Source organism: Grus americana, unplaced genomic scaffold (assembly GCF_028858705.1).
Source record: "Grus americana isolate bGruAme1 unplaced genomic scaffold, bGruAme1.mat scaffold_382, whole genome shotgun sequence".
Lineage (NCBI taxonomy): Eukaryota > Metazoa > Chordata > Aves > Gruiformes > Gruidae > Grus > Grus americana.
Window position 1 is genome coordinate 49,281 of NW_026561651.1, and position 11,059 is coordinate 60,339.

The 11,059-nt window shown below is 44.9% G+C and overlaps 1 long non-coding RNA gene across 1 annotated transcript; it reads left to right on the forward strand.

Moving 5' to 3' along the window:
* Positions 1 to 6,994: 6,994 nt before the first annotated feature.
* LOC129200668 (uncharacterized) lies at positions 6,995 to 10,855 on the forward strand. Its single transcript, XR_008575058.1, has 3 exons — positions 6,995 to 7,095; positions 9,746 to 9,782; positions 10,844 to 10,855. It is a non-coding gene; the product is annotated as an uncharacterized LOC129200668 (long non-coding RNA).
* The last annotated feature ends 204 nt before the right edge of the window (positions 10,856 to 11,059 follow it).

Genomic DNA, 11,059 nt, shown 5'->3' on the forward strand with positions numbered 1-11,059 from the left:
GCCCGTGGAATAGAGGGGCTGCCCCTGGAGCAGGGCCCACGGCCCCAGCCCCATCGGCTGGTGGGGCAGCAGCATCCCCGTCACCAGCTGCTGTCCCCAGCCATAGGCAGGGGGACAGGGAGCAGCCCCGGGGAGGAGCTGCACCTGACAGGGGAGCTGCACCCTGGAGGGGAGCTGCACCCTGTGGAAGAGCTGCACCCCAGGGGGGAGCTGCACCCCAGGGGGGAGCTGCACCCCAGGGGGGAGCTGCACCCCGGGAGGGAGCTGCACCCTGTGGGGGAGCTGCACCCCAGAAGGGAGCCGCGCCCCGGGGGGGAGCTGCACCAGCTGCCCTGGTGCCCCCAGGGGCCCTGGCACCCCCTGCCAGACAGTGGCCTGTGCCAGCTGGTGGGTGTCAGGGTGGAGCTGGGCAGGCTGGCAGGACACCGGCAGCCCCGGGACAGAGGGCAGCACGCCGGCAGTGACCGGTGGCGGCATGGCCGGGGCGGCGAAAGTCACACTGGGCACCTCCAATGCCATGGGCAGCTGGAGAGGGAACCTCTCTGTTGGGGGAAGAGAAGAGGGGTGATGGGGTGAGAGCCGGGGCAGAGGTGGTTGGGGGGTTACCTGGAGTGGGGCAGGAGCACCAGGAGGAGCGGGAGCCTGCTGCTGTACCTGCCATGGCAGTTGGCCGGTGTGGGGTTTGTTTGGGGCAAACGGTGTTCTAGGGGCTCTGTCCCCACGGCGATCATTCCGCCAGCACCTGCTTCAGCCAGCCTTGCCATGGTTTGATTTTTCATACCACAACAACTTCCCATCTGAATGATTTCCCATGCTGCTGATGATTTCCTGTCCTGAATGATGGTTTCCCATCGCCACGATGATTTCTCAGCCCCGTGATGGTTTCCTATGTGAACGGTCTCCCACCCCCAGGATTTCCCATCCCAAGCACAGTTTTTGGTGGGGGGAGGTGAACTTCCTGTCCAAGGGGAAGGGATGGTGTTGGCACCATTGGCCCGTTGATGCTGAATGCGTGTGTGCTGTCCCATCCCACCCCGGAGGTGGGGATGGCGGGGGTTGGGGCACTTTGGGGTTGTTTTTGTCCTCCCCCTCTCTGCCCCGTCAGAGTGCAAATGCTGCTTCCAACGGTGGTGGAAGCGGTGCCGGTAGCGGTACCGTGCGGCCATGATGGGGAGCCATCACCAACAGTCGGCAACTGGCCCGTGCCAACCGAGGAGAGAAGCTGGAATGCAAAGTATAGCATTACAAGAGGAATTCTTGCGTTTGTGCGCATGAGGTGTCCCGTTCAAACTGGGGCATCCCAAATGCGGTTTCAGACATGGTTCTTACACCTTTCAGGCATTGAGGCCCAACGCGACTTGACCAATCGCTGCTTAACACGCACATGCGCAGACACACACAGACAGAGACACACACACACAGAGACAGAGGCTGCTGTTTTGCAAAGCAACTCTAATTCTGTGGTGTCGACATCCACCCGCTTCTTTCTTGATGCAGACGTCCCTGGAGTCAGTCTTGCTGCAGTTCCCTATCCCTGATGCCAGAGAAGGGGAGGTTTCACCAAGGTGTCAAAGGGGCTGGGATGCTGGCGTGATCTGGTAGTCCTGGGGTATCCTTTCTTCTTCAGGGTGGGGGGCTGTCCTTCTCCTTGCAAGGACCTGGGGCCCTTCATTCATGCTGACTGAACCATGTCTGTGCAGTCTGCATTGTCAACTAGATAGATCTTACAAAAGTTCATTCAGTTTTACACTATAAAGACGCATTGGTACAAGAGTTAGGGAATGCGTTTTTCCTACCAGTGCCTCCTTTTCTTTTAAGTGTCGAGGGCACACTATGCTACTCTTCTTTTAGTCTTATGTCGAGTGCATAAGGTAATACACAATGTAAACACGGACATATATTTACAAAGGAAAACAAGAGCGTGAATACAATAACCCAAATCCTTTTAGTTCACAGTCCTCTACGTAAGTCTGTGAGCCAAAAGGTTAGCCTTCCAAATAGATTTATGGGAGACCCCTGCCTTTCTTCATGTAATATTTGGAAATGAGTCTTTATCTTGTGTCTTTCGGTTTCGTTTTTCTGGTCTTGATTGACATAAAAACCCCAGCAGCTGTTATTCAAGAATGCACCTATTCTGTCCTGTACTTCTACAAGGTCGTCTAGGGCTAATCGATTCTATATTACCGTTTCTTATAATCATTTGATTTCTTCCTGTAGAGCTGTCATACTATCTGTGCTTTCATTAATGGATTTTTCTAATTCTCTTGAGACATTTGAAATATCTCTTTCTAGTTTTGCAACCCCTAACCGCAGGATAAAGGCTGTTACAGACAGGTGGAACTCGGTGCCACAGTCTGTCAGAGGACTGTAACACTTTTTCCCATAGATATCAGTAGCTGGGAGCTACAGAGGCAGAAGAGGTACTGGCTGTAACCTGTGTGCATGGATGAATGCATTTAGAATACACTTTTCAGCTGAGGCTGAGGGTCAATCCTTGAATGTCCTTTCTTCACCTCTCCAATATTGCCCTGGTAGTTGTGCAAATAGGGTAGTGAATCAAAAAAATTCACTCGATAGCCAATGTGACTATGAAGCAGGTATCCTTTATTGCAGCGCTGGGAGTCCCACCGGGATATTTCCACGAACGTGCGTCTCGACGAGAAACAAATTGTACGTGATTTATATTACAAAAGAGTTACATGTTCATTAGGTTTCCAATAAATCTAATACATATTCATTATTATTCAGGGGACTCATGAATATATGCTAATGTCCTGATACGCCTGCGCAGTTTCTTTCTCGGGTGGTCGTCAAGGGTCGTCCTCCTCAAATCTTCCTCTTTCTCCTCTTCTTCAGTGTACACAGTTGGGCGACCTCTTCTTCATTATCTCCATTTTGCAAGCTCAGCAACCTCATTATCCGTCCTGCCCAGATGGTCCCAGGCTTCTTGGCATATTGGGCCCCCTTTATCAGGATGCCTCAAACTTTGTGTCTTTTTTCCAGTTCATACCCAAGGGCTGTTCCCTACTTTATGGCTTCTCTTATCCTGTTTCTACATTCCAACTATTTTAGCAATTGTTTTTTTTCGTACTGGAGCATGAGACAGGCGAAGCCTGAGTTTGTGGGGCCTGACTCAAGTGTTGCCAAGTTATATATTCTGTTTTAAAATTGTTCTACGCTAATTAGTTTCCAGCCGTGGATGCGCTGACCTCGCACAACATTTCAGCCACAGGAAAACTGTCAAATTTTGGTTTCCACTGCAGGAAATACCGGTCTAGAAGTGCATGTTGGTAGCGGTTGGGAAGGCACAGAACCAGGCCTGGTAACCAAAAGCGTCCAGAAGTTACGGGCAGGAGGAGGCCTGGAAACAGGCGAGGATCAAGGTCGTTTCTTTTTCACATAGGAAAAAGGTCTTTCCTGGAAGTGAACTGAGCCACTCGGAAGCATGCCGTAAACTCCTGGTTGCACTGGGTGGGAGGCTGCGTGTTTCTCATGTCCCGCCTTAGCTTCAGCACTGATGTACTGAGTTCGCGCGGTGTTTGGTGGTGTTTTGGATCCATTTCAGGGTGACTTAGTTTAGAGCTGACCTCCTGGGAGCTGCAGTCATGGCAAGAGCTTCTTGCCTTTGAGCCGTCTGTTTTCATTCTAGTATTATCTCGAGGCATTTGGCACGGTTCCAATGAGCTTGATGGACCCAGCAGGGCTGGTGCAAGAGCCACAGGACGTCACCGAAAATGCGTACCAAAAATCAGAGGTGGCAGCTGAGAAGACCAAAGCAGACCTGCGTGCAGAAGTACCGCTGCCTTCTCCCCGGTGTGTGCACTCTGCTCTCACTCTCAGTGTTCCAGGAGCTTACAGTGGGCAGAGGGATGTGCAGGAGCCATCCCTGTTTCCCTTCTCTGAGAGGTGAGTGGGCCAGGGAGCATGGAGGAGAGCGTGAGGAGACATGTTTTGGATACCGTCAGGCCCGCGGATGAAGAACGATGCCTGGTCGAGCAGACGTCCCGGCAGTAAGTGGAACGGCTTCCCAGATGCTTGCATGTCTCAGCCTCCATCTCCCCAGCCTCCGTCCTGAGCGGGGCAAAGGAAGCACTGAGCTGTCGCTGGTCTTTGCCAAGAACCCGGGTGGCGGCACGTAGCTGCGCTGCTCCAGCTGCAGCTGTTGGTTGTCTGGATGAGTGCAGCTCGAGCTGGAGCATGCTGCCATCTCCTCTGGCTCCCGAGGAGAGGCTCTGCGGGGCTGTCCTGTGCCCCTGGAGGCAGTCGCTGTGGTGCGGTAGAGAAAGCTGACCTGGACTCAGGCTCTGTCCTTCCCAGGGACCTTGGGTGCCTTCCCCTGGAAGGCTCAGCACATTCCTGACGTGCTGTGTGCAGGAAAGGCGGCCTTTGGTGCTTTGACTTGTAGGCACTTTGATCTTTGTAAAATGAGGATAAAATTTTAAGCTTGGTATGTTAGTGACACAGCTCGTAGAATCATAGAATCATCAAATGGTTTGGGTTGGAAGGGATCTTAAAGATCATCTAGTTCCAACCTCCCTGCCACGGGCAGGGACACCCTCCTCCACTACACCAGGCTGGAATGTTTATGGAAGCTTTCGTGAGGGTGTTTTCCATGTGAACACACAAAAATGCCCCAGTGGTTTTCAGAGCAAAGCTAGAGAATACATTTCAGTGTAATATATATGTATGTCAGATTTTTGGTTTATATGCATAACCGTGAATTTCAGTTTTTATTAATCAGCTATAGGTGCTTAAACTCACCTTCAGAAGATAAAGGAAAAAACTAGACCAGGATATTCTGCCTAAGTAGGATATTTGGAATTCTTACATGTGGACATAAAGTATTGGTTTTTTATACCTTTGTCTGTGCAGAAGTCCTGACTAAATGTTGAAATGATCTGGGAAAGAACAAAGCGAATCTTGAGTGAAGATGGCCTGCTTGTTCAGATTTCTCCAAGTCTCTAACCTTTTACTGCTCGGTAACTTACTTTTCATAATGGAAATCTCGTCATAGAAGCAGTGCCAGTATAAGCAAAAGGTAGGCAGGATTTTAAATATCAGTGGAAAAAATGATGCGATGACTTACTTTAAGATGCTGGGAAGGCAAAATGGATGGTTGGAACCTATTTAAAAAAAGGAGGGGAGGGTATCCTTTTCCATGCTTACTCTGGAGGCATGTTCTATAAAGGCAGAATTCCCTTCAAAAAGCCTGTACTCAAGAATGGTGCATTTAAACTTGCCTCCTTTTAATTTGATCTGAATTTCTTGACTTGTCTTTTATAATTATAATATAATTTAATGGTCATATAATTCATATGTTCTCACAATATTGTGGAAGAACCGCAAACTGCTGTACTCGGGTTTCTTGAGTACTCTCTCCTGTCCTGTCGCATTCTGACTCAAACCACTTGGAGAATGTGCTATTCTGCTTGTCAGACAAAATATAAAAACTATAAACCCAAAAATGAGACACTGAACTGGCCTTAGATGAATAGTGTTAAGGAAGAATAGTGCTCTTAGAAAACTGTCTCTTGAACTCGGGACTTGCCTGAGTTTAGTGTTGCACTTGACAGTTTTAGTAATGCCACGATGTGATGTCTTTGAAAGAAAGCCACGCTAACTCTGAATGAATTAATTTGGCCTCAGAGCTGATGTCTGTCTGTCTGTCTACTGGAATGTCTCCAACACTGTGCAAACTTCGCATTTTAGAGACGGCGCTTAAGCAACTTTTAAACCTTGCCCTTCGCTGTGCCATTTTGTGTTGGCAGTGCTAGCATGGGGGATTACTTTGGTTACACCACATAAGACATGAAGGCATCAGGCAGTTTTTATAATCAGATTAATGACTGGAAGTATGTTAGATTTTATTGACTCCTCCTTTCAAAGCAATGTAGGTGCTCTTTTGGAGCCTATATCTATCTCGCTATATAAACATGCAAGAATAGCCTATAAGGCGGCAGATGTCAATGCTTCTCTTCTAATGGTCAACGAATTGTCACAAAATACTAAAAGGGCACGTACTCTTCTTTTTGCATAATACACCTCTTGTGCGTGTTCCAATTGACCTCTGCGGGCTTGCATAATTTATGAATAAATGTATTGGCCGCTGTCCTCGTATATACAGTCTCTTTCTAGGAGAGGTGCTGGCACTTGGAATCTTCTGCAGAACGACCGCAATCCTCAGTTCGGCACGGGCGTAGCAAACTCTGGCATTTCAGAGAGTTTCTCTGTTCTGCAAACAGTGAATTGAAAGAATTCACGTCCCTTTGGTTAAGTCAAACTAGGCGATTAGCTGAAGAGGGGAGATACCACTGTAGTTGGAGCCAATTCTGCCCTGCTTGTGAAAGCAAGCTCAAAATAACCCCCCAAAATTTCTGTGATCCAAATTCTAGCACTGCCAGTTTTGTTTCCATTTAAATGTAAAGCACTGAGCAGCTGAGAAGTGTGGTTGTTGATGGATTAAGCTCCAAGAAATCGGCAGAGATGGCAGGGTCTCTTCCGTGTTCTGTCAGTCTTGAGCGCGAGCAGCAGAGGTGACTCGTTTTTAGTGAGCCGCTATGAAAGCAATGGTGCAGAGTTTTCATGCTGTAGCCCGGTGCCTGTTTTGTTGTCACCTGGTTTATGCAGGTGAGACTTGCTGTGGTTTGTTTTTCTCCAGGGATCTATTAGTTTTGTAGCCTAACAGAAGTAAAAGCAACTGAAGCTAGATCAGGAGAGAACCTCGTGCAGACTCTCCTTTAGAGCCCTTTGAGCCTATTTTGCTGTTGGCATTCAAACAGTATTAAAAAAATGAAAAAGAGTTTGCTGCTTCTGTTTGATTATCAAACATTCTTCAAATGTACCGCTAGTGTGTTGAGACGATAAAAGCGCGATGTTACATATAAAATTGTGCTCTTACATCTGTAAAGGGCTTCTGAAGTGCTATGTAATTAGGTATTAGCATGCATTCTTACAAACTGACTGCTGTGTTTTTTCTGTATTTATGTTGTTTTCAGAATACACAGATGAGAATGCCCTGATTCCTAAGAACTCATCGGTAATTGTGAGAAGAATCCCTGCTGGAGGAGGTAAAGCTACCAGCAAAAGACATGTTCTGTAAGTATCCATAAAGCATTGGCTTCTTTGTTAGGGGTTTCAGCCAGTTAACTTTTTAAAGGATACTAGTTTACAGAGCCATTCAGATTGTATCTTTCTTGTTCAAGCTGCTGGTAATTTTTGTTGTCATGGGTAGATTTTCATATATCTGTCCCAAAGTAGACTTAGATTTTTAGGCCTTCTGGGGCACGGGGCTCCAATTCCAACAATGGTAACTTTAGGGTGATTCTGTTGGGTTTGTTCAGAGCCAAGGTGTAGATCCTGTTTCCTCTACGTGGAGAGATTCCTTATTATATGTGTTTGCTTTCATTGCTTTTATAGTAAAGACAGATACACATTATAGTGTAAAATTATAATTTCTTCCCATCTCAGAAGAGTCTGATTCTCGGTGTTTGACTATTTCTTGTGTTTGGGGGGGAGGGATATGGCAGGTGTTCTTATGCCCCAAATCTGGGGGTTTTGCATGCTAGCCGTACAGGAAGGACCAAGGGTGGCCAGCTGGCGAACCACGCGGACAAGTTTCCTTTTAGTTTCCTAAAGGCCGTGCCCATTTCAGGCAAGAGGAAAAGAACAACATCCTAAAGTGTATTGCTTTTTGTGCGAGTGTGATGAAGGAATAGTTCATGTAATACTACTTAATCCTTTCCAAACTTGAAACTCAGTAAGCAGTTTAGCATGTTACCAAATGTTAGTAGTTAACTTTCTATGTTTGTTTTTACCCTGAGCTGATATCTGTGCTCCACGTTTAATTCTGTATTCCCAAGATTTCCAGAGGACAGAGAAACAGGGGTATTGATGAAAATTACAGCTATTCAAATACACTCCTGACTACAGGAATATTACTGCCACTTATGTATTCCTAGAGCCCAGTTCTATATCAGCTACATTAGCATTGTTTGAATGGTCGTGTTCTCCAGCCTTCTTAAAGTTACACCTCTCCACCACAATTAGTCGATTTTAGTAGCTTGTGGGTTTGCCATGTATTTGTAACATTGGTTGTCAAAAAATAGACTGATGAGTTACAGTGTGTCTGGGACAAACAGCGCAGCAGCGTCCTAGTACCCATGAAGCATTTGCAAGCAAACCCCCCTCAATTTATGTGGCTCTGCGTGTAAACATTGGGCATATTACTGCAGTAGTTGTTGAAGTGCTTTCAGGCACTCCCTAGTAATTCTGGACACCACAGCACTGTGCTTATAAACATGGCCGTGTTTGGGGGTTAATTTAAATATGTATGCTTAAACATACCTTGCCAATGCATCCTCCATTTCTGGTGGATGGCATCCTCTCCTGGTATTGCAGTGCTGCCCTAAAAGGAGAGGGTCGATGCTGCTAGCATCAAAGATCAAATGGATACCTGTGTGTGAGGATAACGAAAGAATGGCACTGTTGTTCATTGAAAATTAACCAGGCGGATTAGGTCTCTGTTCCTTCAGCTGGAACAATTGCAGAAACAACTGGTAGAGCAGTTAATGTTTGGGAATGATGAATGCGTGCTGTAATGGTGGAGAGGCCTTCAAAAATGTGCTAATCGCCTTGTAGTATGTTCTTCGGGTAAATGAATGAAGAAACCATTATGTGGTAATCTAAAGTGGTTCCTTCTACATCCTCATCTTCGGGAGGTCTGTGGCTGTAATTGCGAGCCTCGGTGGTGTTCTAGCAGTGGCAGGAAGCATGAGCCTTTCTATTTGTCCATCAGTTCCACAGCAGCCTTTGAATCGCCTCCGCTCATGGGACACTTTGGATGATGCATGAATTGTTTGTAACGATATCAACGGTTGCATGTCTGATCCATGATGAGCAGCATGCAGATACAGATCAATGAGTATGTGGAATCTCAGCAAGTTTTCAAATGTAATCAGTATTTCCTAGAACGTCGTAGCATTTTCAAGATTACCTTAAAAGCAAATTCTGGCAATTCAGAATTTTTTTTTTTTTTTTTTTTTTTTGGTCACAGGGCTCATAAATCACTGAAAATCTTAGGATCTCCTTTCAGGTGACATTTCTACTACTATTTTTAATCAATATCGCATAGGTAACACATGTAGCATTTTGGCACTTTAATGGCTAAGTATGGTAGACATCTGAACACAGTGCTTGGGCTTCCACAAAGAAACTCTCTTCTAAAGGCTGTGTTGCTGACAGTGGTGTTACTTCTTTGTCAGATGACTGATTTTTTTTCACTTAAGTAAACTTGCACTTCAAAGTGTCTAGCCTATCACTGTTCTTTCTTAGGAACTAGAGTACTCTATCTGGTACCTATTTGTGATACTAGGGAAATACAGATGGGCTAAAGTTACCTTTGTATTTTGATGGTTGATTATTTAAGAACACAAAACTGTAATACTGACTTCATATTTTTGATACGTAGCAGAGACAAAATATCTGAGGGCTTCCACTTTCACTGTTGTGGTCTGTATCCGTAAGTCTTAGAGTAATTGGTGACAAAGTAGACATGGGATTTTGAAGGGGTTTTTTTACTTGCACTGAATGTGCCAAGAGGGAACAGTTTATGTATATGAATAACTTTCCACATTCAGTAGACTCTCAGAACATAATGTGTTGATGTTCAGGTTTTATGATCTGTTTTCACTGCTTTATGTTGGGTACGAGTGCTTTAAGTTCTGATCACCTTTATTATTTCTTCTAGAAGTCGAACTGAGCCAGTGAGTGGAACATCAAAAGCAGTATGTAAAACCACAAGTTCACACTTTTTTCTACACACTGCACTTAATTCTAAATCATGTATTAGTTTTCCAAACATTAACTGAATATATTTTCCAGTCAAACATAGTATATGTTGTAAATACAGCGTATTTGATTCAGCATAGTAAAAACTGAGTAACACCATCATTTGCACGGTTCCCATGTGAATATTGGCATTGGTGCCTAGCGATGCATTGTATTTCATATTGAATACGTTAGATTATTTCCTGAATGACTTTGTGTGGCACAGATATTGTAGGATCATTTTTGGATCATGTAGGTTCGAGGTTTGCACAACTGACCATAGTGCCCTGTTCAATACCGGTCTGCCTACACCTAGTCATATGCATGTTTGTATAGCTTGTGTGTGCTTTTTGTTTCTTGCCACAAACATTGTTTGGAGTGTGCCTTTTGCCATTTTCACATTTTATCACTTAGCTTTTGTTTTTAAATGGTTTTTTCCTAACTGGCAAAAAATGGGGGGGTTCCAACAAATACCAAACCCAACATATCCCATAGATTTTGAGGGCAGTTCTGTGCAGCTAAATGATTCTTTTTCATGTCCTTAACTAGTTGGGCATTTGTTCCTAAAGCTGTATAATTGAAGTGAAATTGTTTGGGCCCCTCTGGGTCCATAAATGTGTTTAATAGGTTGCCATGAATATAAATATTGTTGCTACACAAAGTGGTATTCTCAAGTTCTGCATTGGATCTCTCCACTTTATCTGATGAAGCAGTTAATAGTTTGTCTGCGAATGAAAATATCTGAAAGCCAGTGTACAAATTTTGGCACAAGGTTAGAGCCTTGTCGATCTCCAGCGGGTCTGGGTATTACAGTTTCTTTTCATTAACCACAGAGGCACTCCAAAGCTGTCATAGGTTTGGACTCTGTTTTGAGCAAATACAAATCACAGTAGGTGGGAAATATCTCTTTCAGTGACACTCAGAGGATATAGTGCAGACTTTCAGACTACAGGAGAGGTTAACTATTGCTGTGTTTTGAGTGTGGAACTTGAATATGTATTTAATTTTTTGTGAACAGGTTGATGAGTCTTCTGCACCTACTTCTCTGGCCCAGCTTATGAAGGTATATACAAATTCTTGTCAAGTAATAAAAAATAGTATTTGCTTCATATTTTTAAATCTTAGACTGTGATCTATAGCTGGATAACTGTTGTCATGTGAACAAAATTTTAATATAATTTTTAATAATTTAAAGTATTTATTTTGACTTTAAAATGTCTGTATACTTTGATAC